At 39.6% G+C, this 19,431-nt stretch overlaps 1 protein-coding gene across 1 annotated transcript in view; it reads right to left on the bottom strand.

Annotated features, from left to right (window-relative positions):
- LOC150080954 (meiosis-specific protein MEI4-like) overlaps window positions 1–16,756 on the bottom strand; it is a 57,160-nt gene extending 40,404 nt beyond the window's left edge. The window contains exon 1 of the mRNA XM_090380864.1: window positions 16,628–16,756. The gene's annotated coding sequence lies outside the window, so the exon portion shown is untranslated. The remainder of the gene's footprint in view (window positions 1–16,627) is intronic.
- Between the last annotated feature and the right edge of the window lie 2,675 nt (window positions 16,757–19,431).

Here is a 19,431-nt window from a genome sequence, read left to right as displayed (position 1 = left end):
TTTATATCATTAGCAGTTCTGTACAATATTAGATCTCAAACATGCAGAATTTTCAAAAAAAATTCAGCATAGGCCAATCCATTTAAGTTCCAAAGTTGCCATATTTATGAGGCTGAACTATAACAATTAATTTTAAATGTTTTAAATCCATCACAATGATCTACAAGCATACAGATCTGAAGGTCTCTTTTTAGGAAGGATGTAGAGTTGCTATAAAGAGTACAGAGAAGGACAACGACTGGTGAGGGGGAACAATGGGGAAGTCTTACCAAGAAAGGCTTAAGTTCTGCAAATTGCAGTGTCTGGAGACTAGGCACCTGTGAGGTGATCTGATTCAGGTGTATAAGGCCTTGAATGGTTTGGGAAAGGCTCAATGCTGATGGGATTCTTCCTCTTGCTCAAATTACTAACCTGAGGGGGTATAAATACAAACTGAGGAAAGACAGTTGTAGAATAGATGTAGGGGAAATTTACCTTTTGCTAGTGGGTAGTTGATTGCTGGAACAAACTTCCATCTGTCATTGTGGAAGTTGATAGCTTAAATAAATTCAAGGAAGAGCTGGACAAACTTTTGGAGTGAATGGATGGGTGAAATGAGAAGGGGGGTTTTTTGTTGTTGTTTTTTTTTTTTTTGGCTGATGCTGTATAAGCTTGCTTTCTTGCATCATATTCCTCTGCAAATGCTAATACTAACTCACATTGCGAGATCAGTGAAGGGGCGATACTATGAGGAATGACTTCCAATTATACAGGCTACAGATCATGACAAACAGACACTTTAGAGGGGGGGAGAACCTGAATGACATTTATAAGACTCTAAGAGGAGTTTGCAAAATGAATGAAAGTATAATTTTCATGGTTATAAAGAATTCCAGAATTAGGGCCATAAATTCAAATTATAAGGGAAGAAGCTTAAACTATATTGTAGGAAGTTTTCTTTTAGCCAGCAATTTGTTGATTACTGGAACAAGTTTCCTCCACAGATAGTTGAGGCTGACTGTTTGAAGAAACTCAAAGGTCAACTCCTTATTAAAGTGAGGAGGGAAGCACATAATTTGTATTTCTTATATACTTTTGTACTTTTTTTTCTGGCTAGAGTCACAAGGAAACCACAGGCAACAAATACCTGTGACTTCTTGCACAATATGGCTAATACTAATATCAGTATACAATATAACTCACCTAGCATATTAGCAATGGCCAACTGAATACTCCCAGCCTTTGTTCTTCTGTGTAGGTATTCTCTTGTGACATCAGTCAAAACTTTTCATGCATTATGTTGGCCTCTAAAACCAGAGCTGTTTTTGCACCAGAATGTTGCCCAAGCTTGCACATAGCTGATGTAATTATTTTTCATAATGGTGAAATTCTTTACACGATTAACTTTTATTCTTATAAGAACATGTTATATTCTAATTAAATTCATTCTTTCATTCCATGATAGCATTTTAAAACACAAAAGTAGGACTGACATTACTGATAATGTTGTCAGAGTGAAACATCTGACAGGTGTATTGAATAGGATGATTACTCATAATGATTCAATAGTGAATCATCATGGAATAAATAACTATTCAGTGTGATTCAATAGTAAATCATCACTAAATAGATAACAAATGAAATGTTCAAATAACTATTGAAATATTCGATACAGTGACTTGTCAATCAATTCGGCCCTTGAGAGAACATACAAGCCTCATGGGGTAGAATTTTTCTTGGCGTGGTCTGTGCTTGTTAACAGGGGAGCCTGTTTTTAAAGAGATGGGAAACACTTAAACAGAAGGGTACAGAATATTTGCTAATGCTATAGAGACAGCGATAAGTGGGTCAGAAAACTGCTAGCTTGTGAGATATGCAGGCTGATAGATAAACAAGAGCTGCAGGCAGAGGTGAAGGTAATTATTGTACTGCTTCTATTGGAAAATGCAGTATCCTGAAAGGAAAAAAAAACAGGAAGGAATTCCAGCCTTGCTGCGGGTCATCATGGAACCAGTGAATAACAAAGAGTAAGAACATGTGCATGTACACACTAATGCTAGGAACATTAAAAATAAATTTGATGTATTTGAAGTACTGATTAAGTCATCAAATGCAGACACTGTAGGGATAGCAGAGACATGGTGTCATTCAGACATAAGTGATGTTGAATTTGAATATGGGGAGTACAATGTATACAGGAAGGACAGACAAGAGAGGGTGTAGGGGTTATGCTGTTAGTTAAGAAGCATATTAAATCTGCTTGGCAGTGCATCCAGTCAATGTAAGTGACCAATGCAGTGTTGAGTCAATCTAGTGTGATATAAGCATGGTTTTATAAGGCCTAATGACTGTGATGAGTATACCAAACAGCTATACAGAGAAATAGAATAGGCTAGTAAATCAGAATGTCTTATAACGTGGGATTTTAACTTTCCAGATGTTGACTAGAATTTGTGGATTTGACACTCCGAGCCAAGTGGAGGGAAAATTGTTGAAGTTAAACATAAGAAAGGCACCTGGGATGGATAGGATTTATCCAGTTATATTAAAGGAGGCGGCAAAGCAATTAAGCAAACCCTTAGCCATAATTCCCTCCGAGCCAAGTGGAGGGAAAATTGTTGAAGTTAAACATAAGAAAGGCACCTGGGATGGATAGGATTTATCCAGTTATATTAAAGGAGGCGGCAAAGCAATTAAGCAAACCCTTAGCCATAATTATGAGAACATCCTTGGACTCAGGGGAGGTCCCCACAGACTGGAGATGTGCAAATGTATCCCCCAATTCACAAAGGGGGGATCGAAGGGTGACATGAGTAATTACAGACCAGTTAGTTTAACTTCTGTTCCGGGTAAAATAATGGAGTCACTGGTTAAAGATGCATTGCAGGATCATCTAGACAAGACTCCAGCAATAATTCAGACACAGCATGGGTTTGTTAAGGGAAAGTCTTGTCTGACAAATTTGATAGGATATTATGATGTGGTTACAAAGGAACTGGATGCAAAAAATAATTTTGATATCATATATTTGTATTTGAGGAAAGCTTTTGCACTGTTGCGCATGGAAGACTGTTGTACAAATTCGAGCAGAATGGTATTAAGGGTAAGTTGCTACAATGGATAAAAGGATGGTTGAGTGGGAGAAGACGGAGGGTGGTAATTAATGGGTGCTGCTCTTCGTGGACTAATGTTATTAGTGGAGTTCCACAAGGTTCGGTGTTGGGTCCTCTGTTGTTTTGTATATTTATCAGTGAATTGATGAAGGTATATCAGGCTTAGTGTCGAAGTTTGAAGATGATACAAAGGTTGACAGGGTTGTTAATGACAGTAATGGCAGTGTGCTACTGCAACAGGATCTAGATAATTTGGGCAGAGGGGCTAAGAAGTGGCAACTGAAGTTTAACCTTGACAAATGCAAAGTACTGCATATGGGCAGAAGTAACCCCAGAGAAACGTACCAACTGTGTGGTATTACACTTAATGTGGTAGAAAATGAAAAAGACCTGGGAGTAATTGTGCAGTCAGATATGAAGTTTTCTGAGCAATGCAGACAGGCTGCCAGGGCAGGTCATGGGGTTTTGTCAATGATATAGAGGAATTTGGAAAAGGAGGTGATTGTCCCTCTGTATAAGGCAATGATCAGGCCACGCCTTGAGTACTGCATACAGGTCTAGAGGCCTCATTTTAGGAAGGATGTAGATTTGCTTGAGTGTGTACAGAGAAGGGCAACAAGATTGGTGAGGGGAATGAAGGGATCCCCTTACAAAGAGAGGCTTAAGTTCTGCAAATTGCAGTGGCTGGAGACTAGGCACCTGCGCGGTGATCTGATTGAGGTGTATAAGCCTTGAATGGTTTGAGCACGCTGAATTCTGATGGGATCTTTCCACTTGTTCAGATTACGAACCTAAGGGGGTTATAAATTCAAATTAAGAAAAGACAGAGGTAGAATAGATGTGCGAAAATTTGCCTTTACCCAGCGGGTGGTTAATTGCTGGAACAAACTTCCATCTGTTGTTGTGGAAATTGATAGGTTAAATAAATTTAAGAAGGAACTGGACAGGCATTTGGAGGGAATGGTGTGATTTTTTTTTTTTTTTTTTTTGGCTGATGCTGCATAAGCTCATACACTTGCTTTCTTGCATCACATGCCACTACTACTACTACACTAGCAAGACTTTCACAGATTTCTTGAATGACTATTTTCTACAGTAGCATGTTAGAGAGAAGGCAAAAATAGTATGCAGTACTCTTGATTTGGTTATGGGCAGTGATTCTACATGCAATAAGAATCTGCAGATAAAAGAACTAATGGGTGGTAGCAATCAAGTGTACTAATATGGAATTTAATTAAAGACATAACTACTGTAAAGGGTAAAGGGAATGGCTTTTGCTTTCATAAAGGAGACTACAGTGGTCTCCTCTGACAGTTTTTAAATTCTATGCACTGGGATCGACTGATGTTACCACCAGCAAGTTCTGGTGGTAACACCCACAAAAAAATACTGTTCGAGGCTTAGACCTAAATGGATGTTAGATGAACTATTGAGACATGTGGCAGAGAAGAAAAGTGGGACACAAATTATCAGGTGATACACAAGCCCACAGCAGATATAAATTAGACTGTAATCAAGTCACAAAGGAGGTTAGGCAAGCTAAGGCAGATTATGAGATGTCTCTGGCAAAGAAGGCCAAGAAAAGAAGCAAAGGCTTCTATGTTTATATTAACAGTAGAAGGAAGGAGTTTAATCACATTGGGCCAGTTGATGTCAATGGGTTAACTGTTGATGATCCTGCTCAGGTTGCTGAAAAATTGAATAGATATTTTGTATCTATATTCATATATGAGGAATTCTTTACAGGATGGAATGTCAGAAGTTTGTCAAACTCCAATGTGGAGCTAAATTACTTTGTGATAATTGAAGGGAAAGTGGAAGAGAAAGTGTTGAAATTGAACATAAAAAAAAAGGTGCATGGGGTAGATGGGATCTATCCAGTTATATTAAGGGAGGCAGCAAAGAGGTGAGCACACTCATAGCCATAATTATTAGAGCATCCTTCAATTCAAGGAAGGTTCCTATGGACTGGAGATGTGCGAATGTATCCCCAATTCTTAAATGGGGATCAAAAGGTGACACGAGTAATTACAGACCTGTCAGCTTAACATCTGTTCCAGGGAAAATAATGGAATTCTAGTTAAAGAAATAATTCAGGACCATCTGGACAGGAATGCAATTATACTGTAGTCGCAGCACGGATTTGTTAATGGGCATTCTTGTCTAACCAATCTGATAGGTTACTATGAGGCAGTGACCAAGGAACTGGATGCAAAAAAAAAATTTTGATATCATATATACTTGGATTTCAGGAAGGCTTTTAATACTGTTGCATGTAAAAGACTGCAGTATAAACTTATGGATAAAGGAATGGTTAAGTGGAAGAAGACAGAGAGTGGTTATCAATAGGCACTGCTCTTTGTAGACTAATGTTACCAGTGGAGTTCTCCAGGTGCTGGGCCCATTGTTGTTTTCAATATTTATGAATGATATTGATGAAGGTGTATCAGGCTAATGTCAAAATTTGCAGATGATACATAAGTTGGGTAGTTAACGACAGTAATCTGAGTGAGCTACAGCAACAAGATCTATAAAAATTGGGTCAATGAGCTGAGAAATGGCAGTTGAAATTTAACATTGACAAATGCAAGGTACTGCATATGGGTAGCAGTATCCCAGAGTAACTTAAAAACTACCCTCAGGGTAGTGGAAAATGAAAATGCCTGGAAGGGTTATTGTGCAGTTAGATATGAAATTCTCTGAGCACTGCAGACAGGCTGCCGAAATAGCTTATAGGTTTTGTCAGTGATATAAATAGCTTTTTATTCCTTTGTACAAGGCCATAATTAAGTCACATCCTGAATACTGTATATAGGTCTGGAGGCCTCACTTTAGGAAAGATGTAGATCTACAGGAATGGAAAGCGCAATCAGATTGGTGAAGGGAACAAAAGGGTGCTCTTACCTAGAAGGCTTCAGTTCTGCAATTTGCAGCATTTGGAGACTAGGCACCTGCAGGTGATCTCATTTAGCTGCTTACGGCCTTGAATGGATCGAGTAATCTGGATGGTAGTCCTCCTCTTGCTGAGACTACACACATGATCATAAATTGAAGTTGGGGAAGGATGGTTGCAGGATAGATGTATGGAAGTTTGCCTTCAGCCAGAGGGGTGGTTGATTGTTGGAACAGGTTTCCAACTGTTATTGTGAAAGTGTATGGTTTAAATAAATTCAAGGAAGAACTAGACAAATTCTTGAGGGGGTGGTATGGATGGGAAAAGTGTTTTCTTCTTTTTTTTTTTTTTGTTTTTGATGTGTAAACATCTTTGGCAGCACCTACTAAATTTCAGATGGTAGTAAAACCAATTTGTCATGACTTTATGAAACGGAAATGGCATCAATTACTTTAAGGTCTGCCACTAACTCAGTTACTTTCTGGAAGTGATGTCAATGACGTCATTTCCATTCTTTTTGCCTTTCCCATAGTTTGACCAGTGCAAAGCATCATGGAAAAGGCAAAAAAGAATGGGAGAGGAGATTGTGCTAAGGATCATGGGAGGTGGTCTTAGATGTGCTCAGAGCTGGCATAAACCGGCTGGTTGAGGAAAAACGTTTATGATTCGGGGCATACCACTTAGGTGGGTTTGGGCTATCCATGGCCACCCATGGCAGAAACCTTTTGGTAACCAGAGAAATGGATATCTTGTAAAATTTAAAGTAAAGTAAAGCATTTAAAGTAAAGCAAAATTAAATAAAAAAATAAATAACATGATTTGAGCAGCACAAAGCATCATGGGAAAGGCAAAAAGAATGGAGTCGGGAGAGGAGATTGCACAAAGGATCATGGGAGATGATCTTGGATCACCTCCCATGATCCTTTTGCGCTCAGAGCTGGCATAAATCAGCTGGTTGCAGAATAACATTTATGATTCAGGGCATACCACTTAGGTGGCTTTGGGCTAACCGATGCCATCTGGGGCAGAAACCTTTTGTAAACCAGAAAAATAGTAGTAGTAGTAGTAAAGGCATGTGATGCAAGAAAGCAAGTGTATGAGCTTATGTAGCATCAGCCAAAAAAAACCCAATTTCACACATCCATTTCCTCTAAACGTTTGTCCAGTTCCTCCTTGAATTTATTTAAGTTATCAACTTCCACAACGACAGATGGAAGTTTGTTCCAGCAACCATCAACTACCTGCTGGCTAAAATGGATATCTTGAGGGCAGCATGCACAGTAGTTCCGCCTATCACAATGGCAGCCTTACCAATTAAAGTACATGTAATGTAGGCATTACAGTACCAGTGTATTACTAAAGCGGTTGTATATTTCCATCAAGAAGAGAATCATAAACTTTTTTTCGCAATCAGCTGAGCCCGCTACTAAACCCTGGTGGACTCCACTGATTGTAACAATACAAATACTCGTATTGTTGCAATCACAGTATTCAATAAATAGCTACAATCAAATGGGTAATTAGGCTATTGGCCTAACCTCTTCCAAACGTTGATTCGGTAGAGTAAGCAATGGGCATGTGCATAAAACATTACATCGTTCATACTAAATATTTCGGACTGAAGTACAATGCTAACATCACTAACATTTATTTGGTAGAGTAAGTAGTGGGTGTGAGCATAAAACATTACATCATTCATGATTTCAGTACTAGCTGTTTGAAATTTAGCAGGTGTCATCAAAGATGTTTAAATATAAAATATCTTTCATGAGTACAGGGTACATACGCAGTTTTTTTTGGCTGGTGCTATATAAGCTTGCTTTCTGCACCAGTTGTCACTACTACTATAACTGCTCACAATGAGTTTACAGTGAATCACCATGAACTACTTGTATTTTGAACTTGAAAGTTTCAATCACTGCTAGGGAAGGTAAGCAATATATCAGGTATAGTGACTGACCTCCTGTGGTTAACTGCATTCTGCTGATACCAGTCTGAAATTATATCAGCAATTTGTAACTTCATTTTTGAATTTTGGTGTTCAACAATAATGAATTTTAATGTGGTTTATATTGTTCCATTACTGAGTGAACCACAAACTTAGAGGCCAATTCCCTTTATCCAATAACTGGATAATCACTGGATAACAATGAGCAACTGTCTGAAACAGTTACACTGTTTCAGACAGTTGCTCAATATTAAAAGAAAATTCTATGTATGGGAATCACGATTATCTGTGCAAGGCATGAAATATCCTATATTACTAGTAAATTCAAAACTGCTTCTAAAGAAATGTTAATAGCAAGTTATACAACTTGACAAAAAGTTCTGACAAAAAGAGAGAGAGAGAGAGTGTCTTTATTGCACTTCACGGCCATAAAGCCAGGGGTTTATAGCCTCCCGATACTTCCGGGATACTCGAATAATTATTTACAAAAAAAAGTAATTATACAAATGAAAACATATTTTAATACAAAGGAGAGAACTCCTCATGAGAGTTAGGTCTGATCAAGCTGGTTAACATAGAGATAAGAGCACCAGCTCAATCAGACAGGAGCAGATGCAAGGTACACATCAGTCACTGCTGATTAGTCCTGCTAGTCACAATTTTTTCTAGTATGTCCGGTAAGCGGCGAATTTGTTCAGGTCGGTGTCAAGTGCCTAGGTTTGCTTGAGCATCTGCTGAGGGAGGAACTGGTCCGAGAGATGGAATCGTGCTGAATGCGAGTAAAGCTCGGGATTGGCCCTAAGGGCAGCAGGGGGAATCCTCCAGCCACAGGTATCCCAGAATGAAGGTGATGCAATTATGCCTGTTATCATCTTGACTGTTGCTAGGAGGCATTGGTCGTTAATTAAAGTGGGAAGCCATGGAATCCCGAGAGAGTTGGCAAGCTGCGGGGTGCGAATCAGAGCTGGAAGGTTGTGTTTTCTGTTGACCTTAGGAGCGAGAATTCTGCAGCAAAGAGTGGTTTCTTTATTGATGGTGCCGCTGATGCCCAAATTTCAGCAGCATAGAGTAAAGATGGAAAGATAACTGTTCTTATGTACTTCACGGTTGTCTTTTTATCGGTGATATGTAGAAGATGTTGTTTTGCTATCCACCGGAGTCTTGAAGCACGTGTAAGGAGCATGTCTATGTGGGCATTAAATCGAAGTTTGGAGTCATATACAACGCCTAGATCATGATGGCTGGACACAATTGGGATGACGATGTTGCCAACTGAAGGCTGGAGAGATGAAGTTTGCTTCAATGAATACACCATGAATTCGGACTTAGCAGGATTGATCTTGAGCCCGAACTGGCAGAGGTAAGATGTGACTGCAGTGAGAGTGTTGTTAATTTCCCCTTTTGCCAGATCTAGGTCTTGACTGGGGATGATGGGAGTGAGTATCTTGATATCATCTGCATAGCTCAGTAGACACCGAGAATGTGCAACCAGTGGGGAGATAATAGATGAAAACAGAAGGCCTGAAAGGACCCCTTCTTGTGGGACTCCTGCAGTGATGGATTTTGTAAGGGTGCAATCTCTTGTATGAAGCTTTATAACTCTGTCAAGCAGAAGAAAGGAGAGAAAGCATAGTATGTTCCCTGTGATCTGGAAGTGGCATTCCAGGAGAGTGAGAAGTTGGTTTACTTGGACAGCATCAAATGCTGCCTCAACATCTAAGTAAGTAACAGCTAGTTCTTGCCTTTTCTCAAATGCTGACAAGATAGTATTCATGGTCGCTAGCAGATCGGTGATCTGTTTGGAAGGGAGTAGTGAATTTGGGCTGGATTACTGAGCAAGATCTGTTTAGTGAGGATGGGGAGTAAGACCTTCTCCAAGAGCTTCAGCAGGCTGGAGGTGTTTGAGATGGGTCAGTAGTGTTTAGGTTGCGATGCCGACTGAACCTTAGCTAAAGGTTTGATGAGAAAGGCTTTCCACCGCTGTGGGAAAATCTGGTTCGAGAGTAACTGGTTGAAGATAATTAAAAGTGGCTGAATAATATACAGACTTAGGCATTTGAGCATGGATTGGGAAACTCCATCATCACCGGTGGTTGACAAGACAGGTAGAGAATTGATGGCTACAATCAGCTGTTGTTTTGTGATAGTGACAAAATGACTTTTGGGCTTATACTCTCATTAAAGAAGACCAGTGGCACACCTACAAATTTTGTTTGGGAAGAAGGAGGGAAGCTTTTACATTCCACACTGATAGCTTTTATTACCATCAATGCTTGATGATATAATATAATATAAATACAATTATATAAAACAAAATGTTCTTTGGAGGAAACACTTGTCCCCTTCAGCTCTTCAAGCACCTCAATAAGGCACAACTTGCTGGATCCAATGCCCAGCTGAATCACACACAACTAACACTCTGTAGTGAGCTCATAAAGTATCAGGTCAGTGACAGAGTGCACAGAAACCAACTGTTCAGATAGTTTGTGCTTGTCACAAACTATCTGAACATGAGTTCAGATGTTCATGAGTCCTGGAGCTCTTTTTCCCTTCAGGCTGCCCACACAATGAACAAATTGCCTCACTGGACTAAGTTTCTCTGTCTCTCTCTCTCTGCTAGTTTCAGAGGCAGGGCAAGGTACACGTGTACAAGGGGCCTCTGCATCAGTATACAAAAAATAATAAAAAATAAACAATTTATAAAAAATTAACATCGGTATACAAAAAATGAAAATTATTGTTGTCAGTATAGACTTTTTGCTTTTCTGCTTTTACTTGTCATACTTTACATTTACATTTATTGTATAAAGCGGCACCTGCTAAAACTTTTGCAACACCATTAGTCAAAATTCCCAAGTTACCCTGAGAGAGAGAGAGAGAGAGAGAGAGAGAGAGAGAGAGAGAGAGAGTCAAAAGTAGAAGGGAATCACCAAGAAAGAGAAGAATGATGATATCCAGGGTCCTGAGCTGGTTATCATCATTCTTCTCTTTCTTGGTGATTCCCTTCTACTGTTGACTCTCTCTCTCTCTCTCTCTCTCTCTCTGGGGAATTTTTTTTTGGCTGGTGCAGCATAAGCCTCAGGCTTCCTTGCACCATACAGCTAATCATAACAACTAATAATAAATATAATAATAAAAATAATTTAGAGAATTTCAAACTAATTCCCCCTGCTTGCCCATTTGAAAGTTAGGAGGACTTTAAAAAGACAAAAGTAAGTAATAACAATAATAACTAGAAAAGAAGAATGTGCATACATACATACACACACACACACACACACACATAGGAAACAATTCAAATTCCAGGTTGAGGTTTTCAAGTCCAGGTTAAGGCATCCTAGGCCCTACTGAGGATAAAACTGCCAGCACAAGAAGCTTGAACTCTGTAGAATCACGAACTGCACAAGGAACTGGAGTTGCACTGGATATAATAAACTCATGCCTCCACCACAGCAAAGCCATTCAGAATGATTGCACATAAATCTACACCATACTGTATTACCAATCCAAGGCTTCCAGATGCAGAAGTGACTTCTGCCTAACAAATATAGCAGTTGCAAAAGCCTGGAAAGCCAAGTTTTCCTGTTCATCATTTCGCAGCCTTTTGCCATAAGACTGAGATAACTCATTCGAGATACCTATTCAACTCTCATATCGTTATACTCCTCACAGTTGTACATAATATGTTCCCATGATTCCCTTTCACCACAATGGCAACTAGATCTTTCACTGATTCCTAAATCTTGCAACTGTACATTAATTGAATTATGACCGGTTAATAGGAACACGGTGTATACGTTTGGTGCAAACCATTTAAAAACTTTATTTAGGCTGTATTTCTTATATCTGGAAAAAAATTTTGTGTAATCCATCCTTTATCACAAACTACATACCCCAACAACACTCCTGCCAGACATTTACCAGAGCATCCCAGATTTTTGCCCTTTCCTTCTTGGGATCTGCCAAGATGTCCATCTCTGTATTCAGAAAAGAACTTAGAATGCCACAGAGGATGGAGTAAGCCAACGCACGATACACCAAATGCATAGCAATTTGCCAGTCACAACATGCAAAGCTGGAGTTGACACAGTCCTGCAAAGCTGGAGTTGACACAGTCCTGCATGCCATTCACATCCTAAGAAGCATTACTCTTTGAATGTAACTGAGCTTCCAAGCAAATACGCACTCAAACCAAATTGATGCACCATATGTTACCATCGGGATAAATACACATTCATATAGCAAGATCAGAGCCTTACCTTTTATTCCCCAGCCAATCCTTGTGATTCGAGTAATCACTCCAATAAATTTCCTCACCTTTCCAGATAGATATGTAAAGTGCAAGTTGAAAGTTAATGATCCATCAAGCATGATGCCTATATATTTTAAATGCTTTACTGATTTTAGGCTCAACCAATTCATTCTCACAACTGGGGGCCTTCGAAAAATGACTCTTGAAGACCATTGTCCTTGTTTTGGTTCCCTGATACAAGTTTATGTAGCCTACACCAGTTATTAAGTTCAAGCAAAACCTACTGTGACATAGTTTCAATTTGCATCCATGAATATCCTTCAATGAGCAGCACAAGATCATCAGCATATGCCACCATCTCTGTATGCACGAAGATACACAACCAGTCCTCCAAAACTAGGTTCCATATTAGCGGTCCAAATGCCAATCCTTGTGGGCATCCCCTGGACACCTCTCTTACAAGGGAACAAACCAACTTAACAGTAACTGTACGGTGAGTAACGTAGTCCTTTACCACCCTAATGATCTTAGTTGAAAAGCCTGAAAGTCGCAACATCATACGAACACTGTTCCATTGAATGTTGTCAAAAGCTCCCTCAAAGTCAATAAAAACTCCAAGAACATACAAGGGGCATTCAAAAAATAAGTTACACCCGCCACCATCTCTTGGTATAATTGCGCAACAAATATGGTGCCTGCGCGAAATGGAGTTGATATCATGCACCCTTGGTATGTGAGTTTTTTTGACATAGCAGTAACAGTTGTGTAGGAACAAGCATTCATAATGGCACGTCAGCTAGAACGTTACTCCAAGTTCGAGGTACGCAGAACAGTACAATTTTTGTGGGCGAAACGTCTGAATTGTTCCAAGATTCATTGTGAAACAATGGCAGTGTATGGGAAAAATGCAATGTTGCATCCACCATAGTGACGTAGTGCCAGCAGTTTGAAAGCGGTCACACAGAATTCATGGATGCTGATTGAAAAGGAAGGCCATCAACCACTGCAGACAACGTGAGGCAGGTTGATGAAATGATTTGCAATAATCAAAGACTGACAGTCACAGAAATGGGAAAGGAGTTGGATATTTCAATAGGCAGTGTTCATTCAATCATCCGTGAACATCTTAACTGTCGCAAATTGTGTGGACGATGGGTTCCTCGTTCATTGACAGACAAACACAAAGGTCAACGTTTTTTGTCTTCTCTAGCCTTTCTTCAATGCTATTTTATAACATCGCCTGTGTGGAAGAAATTCAAAGTTGCACCATCAGCAGGAAAGGTCATGGCCACTGTGTTTTTCGACTGTGAAGAAGTTGTTTACATGGAATTTATAGCAAAAGGCACAACAATTAATGCTGCCTCATACTGACAAACATTATGGTCTTTGCGAACAGCGATGAAAAACAAGAGACCTGGAAAAATTAAGCAATGGTGTTGTTCTAATTTAGGACAATGCCACACCACACAATGCACACACAACACGACACTTGCTCCAAAGTTTTGGATGGGAGATATGGCAATATTCGCTGTACAGTCCCAATCTTTCGCCTTATGCATCTTCGGCAAGCTGAAAGAACATCTAGGGGGACAACAATTTTCAAAAGATGAGCAGGTGCAAACAGCAGTTCGACGGTGGCTGAATGACCAAGGAGTGGATTTCTATCATCTGGGAATCGAATGTTTACTCACGTTCCGAGAAGTGTTTATACCAACTCGGTGACTATATGGAAAAGTAGTGCAAGGTATGTGCTGCTTTCTACTGCATAATGTTACATACCTCAATAAATGTCTCTTGGGCTACAATGGTCAAGTATAACTTATTTTTTTAATTGCCCTCGTACTTACTGTTCGAGCCTAATATACAGTTCCACACTGCCTGAAGTGCATCTTCTGCTCCATGACCTTGAGTAAACCCATATTGTCTACCAGACCAGTGCAAGTTTTTCTCAGTATAATCAGTAATCTGTCTCACCAGCATTCTTTCAAACACCTTTCCTAATCCAGGGAGGAGGGCAATAGGTCAAAAAGATCGTGGATCATTTTTTGGCCTAGATGGTCCCTTCAGTATCAGCTGTAATAAGAATCCTTCCATGGTGATGGAAAGACCCTGTCATGCAGGCAGCTATTAAAGACTTCAAGAAGGATCCCCAGTATTAGCTAATGAGCCCGTTTAATGAAGTCCTTCCTCAGCCATTTATTGTTCCTTATGTGCTATACTGCATCACAGAGTCATGTACCCCAGTGTAAGCATGATTCAGCCTTTTCATCAACATATGTTCCTCATCATGATGCTCAGAGGCAGTATCCCCAATCAGATGATCACAGACATACTTTCCCTCCAACTCATACTTTCCTCATCAACACCTCCAATAGAGTACATTGTATCTCCATTGTATATTTTAGTCTTGCCAGTACATAGCTTATATACAATTCCCCACTGGTTCTCATTACCCACTGATCTAACCAACATTCTCCAAGTCGTTAATTTTGATTTAGATATCATACGCAAATATGCACTCCGTATCCTCTGATACTCTACTTTAAGTACAGCTGTACCCCACACATAGCACTAATAATTGGTACCGAAACTGTTCTGTGTTATGTGAAACCATGCTGATTAAGGTATAATTATAATGGGTTTTAATTGAATGCATACCAGAGGAGCAGTCTATAAACAAATTATAATAAATCTATAAACAATTTGCACTTGATAGCCAATTAAAAGGATTTGAAATAAAAATATATTGCAAAAATTTTATTAATAAAAAGGTAACATCATGGGATGAGAAAAAAGCTTTATTGTTTATTTAGGTTCAATAATAAAGTCTGGTGAAGTAGTCTTTTTTTTCTCAGCGTACAAGTCTTTGTAGCATCGAAACCCATCTTGTAAAATTTGCTGTAACTCAATGCTACTTTCAACACCATGATCTCCATTTATAATCGCCTCGCAGGCCAAGTCAACCCCCCCCTCAGATAAACTTTCTCCAATTCTTCTGTTGAAAAATTTTTGGTTGGTGCCACTTCAGTGTTATCCACGTCAGAATTGCTTTCCTCTTCTTCAACCCCAAGGGCTCACATCTGGTGAGTATGGGTTTGGCAAACCCAGGGTCCTGAGCTGGATTTCATCATTCTTCTCTTTCTTGGTGATTCCTTTCTACTTCTCTCTCTCTCTCTCTCTCTCTCTCGGGGTAATTTGGGAATTTTTTTTGGCTGGTGCAGCATCAGCCTCAGACTTCCTTGTACCATATGGCTAATGATATAATAGTATGCAGTTTGCTCGTCAATTTCAAGGAGAGTCGCATCATATGAGTCATTTGCATGTGAGTCAATGCAGTCACATGTACTGGCAATGTTCAAATTTTCGAAGCTCAAGTCTTTTCTGATCTTCACAATGTCTTCAGCAATTGTCTGAATTTGTGATTCAAAACCAGTGAAATGGGTTCAAACATACTGCCAAACATGTTGTTGGCAGTGATTTCTAGCCAAGATGCAAATATATTTTCAATCGTATTTAAAGGGGTAAAAAATAAATTGTGAAATTTACTAAATTTTTTTTAAAATACATTTTTAAAATAAATTTTTTAAAAATAACTTAAGTTATCATGTTGTCTAGTCAAGACAGAATTAAGAATACTGAACACTATTGCAAGTTGCCGCTGGCTGCCTGAAGGGAGCTATTGGCACATGGGCACGTGAGACAATAGAGTTGGCACCACAACATATATGTATACGTACCTAGGCTACAACAACGCAGCATATATGTATAGTCTAGGCTACTGAATGAGTTTTAATGTGTACAGTAAATTTTTGACTTAAACATAACTGAAAACCGTGTTATAGTAAAACCCGTGCTGTTTGAAGCAGTGCTAAGCGGGGTTATTGCTGTGCATTAACTTTCTCCTCCCCATTGTTATGCCAACTCCTTTGGTACCTTTCCGCAACTTATGAATGTGCTTCCGAAGATGGTTTAAATCACCAGATCACCATTTAACTGGAATCCTATTACAGTTCTTTTGCTTCATCGATGTGTAGGAAGCCTCTAAGAGAGAACGCCGAATTAAGTCTCTGCATTCTCTCCCGACTCTGACTGAATACCCCAATGCCCAGATTCCCAAGTCAGAGATGAATATATTCGTAAAACCTATCGCACTTTGCATATTTGATAGCAAACTGCCGTAACTGTTCCTGAGATGCTGCTGGTTTCATCATGTCCCTGAAAGAAAATACAATGAGCCGGCAATCAGAGCAGACCCAATCTGCACTTAATTGCCAATCATCTACAATACCAGCTACACTTAAGTTACAGATTGTCAAGTCAATATTTGATTCTCCATTAACAGTGAAGAAAGTACTATCTGGACTTGGTAGATTTTGTATAAACAATTTATGGCTAAGGTAAAGAAAGCCAACATGAGAACCAGGCAAACTTTGGGAACTTACTGGACAAACTAGTTTGCCCCTACCAGTTTCTCCCTGAATTCTCAGTAAACAAACGGTGCATATTATTGGTAGTAGAAGTCGGGAACGATATACTGATTGACACGTAGGCGTGACAGACGATGCAATGATTAGTTTTTTATCATTATTAAATGGCAGGTTAGGAAATAATAAGGGCCGATATTCAGTTTACTTGTCACCGCATTGCGGGCGTGGCCGAAAAATTGGAGTTATTGGTCGAGTTCTGTGATTGGCTGATTACTATGAATGCGTAATTTGCATTTCCGATTGTTTGATTGGATGCATTGGATTCATCTGTCAATCACCGTCTTCTTCCTACGCTCTTTCTCACCGAGGTAAAGAAGTGCATCCATAAAAGTACGAAAGTGCACCCATAAACTGGATTTTACTAAAATACCATATTACTGATTTCTTTGTACATTTTTAAGGTGACAGACGAAGTTATGAAAAAAAGGAAATGGCATCTTTATTTTTCGTTATATTTCATAACCTGACTTTAAATGTTACGTTATAAAATCATATGAAAAGGTTTCCTTACCTAACTTTAAAGGTTACGTTAGGAAATAATTGGAAAAGAAAAAAAGAGTCTTTATATATAAATATATATTAACATCAATCAATCATTTAAGGCTATGTTCTGTTGTATTCATGCACCAAATTAGTACATTGGTTGTCACGCATATGGTGTCAATCAACATATCGTTCTCGGCTTATACTGCCGCTACGGATAACACGCTTCGTCTGTTTAGCGAGAATGCAGGGAGAAAGTGCGGTAGCGGCAAACGAGTTTTTTTTTTTTTTTTATGACAACCCCAAACACGAGAGGTATTAGAACCTATAGTACTTAGTACCGTGCTTGGGTTGGAGGTTCAGAAGTTAAAGAAGATATTTGTTGATATTGGACTTGAACTTCTGTAGACTGTAATTTTCAGGAAATACGTACGAAGGAAGGTTTTGTTATTTTGGTTTTTAGGAGCATTAACAACTAAGACCATATTGCTCCGGGATATGGGATGGTCATTCCCTGACCTTTCCGCATCCTCCGTATTAGCATTAGCATTAGCATTAGTAGAGGCATTTGATGCAAGAAAGCAAACTTATGCAGCATCAGCCAAAAAAAAAAAAAAAACCACTTCCACTTCACCCCTCTGTTCGTTCAAAATACCTGTCCAGCTGAGCCTTAAACTTATTTAGGCTATCAACTTCCACGACAAGGGATGGAAGTCTGTTCCACCAACCAACCACCCGCTGGCTAAAGGCAAATTTCCGCACGTCTATCCTACATCTGTCTTTCCTCAATTTGAATTTATGCCCTCTCAGGTGATTATTCTGAGCGAGAGGAAAAATCCCATCAGCATTGAGCACGCTCAAACCATTCAAGGCTTTATACACCTCTATCAGATCACCTCGCTGGTGCCTAGTCTCCAGACACTGTAATTTGCAAAACTTAAGCCTTTCTTCGTAAGAGCACCCCTTTGTTCCATTCACTAATCTTGTTGCCCTTCTCTGTACTCGTTCCAGCAGCTCTACATCCTTCTTGAAATGAGGCCTCCAGACCTCTATACAGTACTCTAGGTGTGGCCTGACCATTGCCTTATACAAGGGAATAATCACCTCCTTATCCCTGCTAGAAAAATTCCTATATACCATTGACAATACACCATGAGCTACTCTTGCAGCCCGTCTGCACTGCTCAGAGAACTTCATATCTGCCTGCACAACCACCCCCAGTCCCTTTCATTCTCTACCAGTCAGTGTAGTACCACAGAGTTGATACGTTGCTCTGGGGTTGCTGTTTCCCATGTGTAGTACTTTACATTTGTCAATGTTAAACTTCATTTGCCACCTCTCAGCCCATCTGCTCAACCTTTCCAGATCCTTTTGCAGCAGCATAGTGTCAGTAGTGTCCTTGACAACCCTGCCTACCTTTGTATCGTCTGCAAACTTCGACATTAAGCGTGATATACCCTCATGAATATCATTTATGAATACCATTTATCAATATGAATGAACATTTATGAATATCAATATCATTTATGTATTTGGTGGTGACGGGCTCGAACCCCGGTCTAATCAAGAAGAGTGTGCTACCTATGCTGCTCCTTCCCACCTGGCTACGGAGGCGCACGAAGGAAGGACTATGCATAAATATAGTGCAAGCGCATCAGAAATACATAGCTATATCCGAATAAATCAGAATATTAGTAAAACGACTTCGTTTCAAGTTATATCTCATGTTGTGAATACCTTCACAACGAGTTGCCATGATATTGCACTACTTCGAATAAGTAACGTTCACCTAAGGAGAAGACTAAGGAAGGTTGTTCCAGAAAATGGCAGTTGAATGAATAAACGAGCAAGATGAAAAGTTGGTTCTGTGAGTTTGAAGTTGAACAATAAATGGATGTTGGCTGGTGACTGCACATGTTCGGACAGTTTTGAAAGAGAGAGCAGGAATTATAGAAGCCAATTCAGAAGAACAGTGCCCATGGAAATATCTGTAGAAGAGGCATGCAGCAGACTGGAGAGACTGTTAGAGATGATTCATTAATTAACCTAACTGCCTTCTTCTGAATGGAATCAAGAAGCATGAGAGAGGTTTTGGGGGCACCACCCCAGATGTGGGAACAATATTCCATGGTAGGGCGGATTTGAGATTTGTACAGAGTGAACAAGCTGTTTTGAACAGTTGCACTGTTCAGCTGAACAGTGCAACTCTACTTGCACATGGTGCAAGACCTGAAAAAAGCATATGATAGAGTGCCCAGACAAGAGGTATGGAGATG

The sequence above is a fragment of the Mastigoproctus giganteus genome, chromosome 9 (genome assembly GCF_048544385.1).
Source record: "Mastigoproctus giganteus isolate SK-2022 chromosome 9, ASM4854438v1, whole genome shotgun sequence".
In the NCBI taxonomy this organism is placed as follows: domain Eukaryota; kingdom Metazoa; phylum Arthropoda; class Arachnida; order Uropygi; family Thelyphonidae; genus Mastigoproctus; species Mastigoproctus giganteus.
Note: the sequence above shows the minus strand (reverse complement) of the source record. Positions and strands in the feature narration are given on the sequence as shown.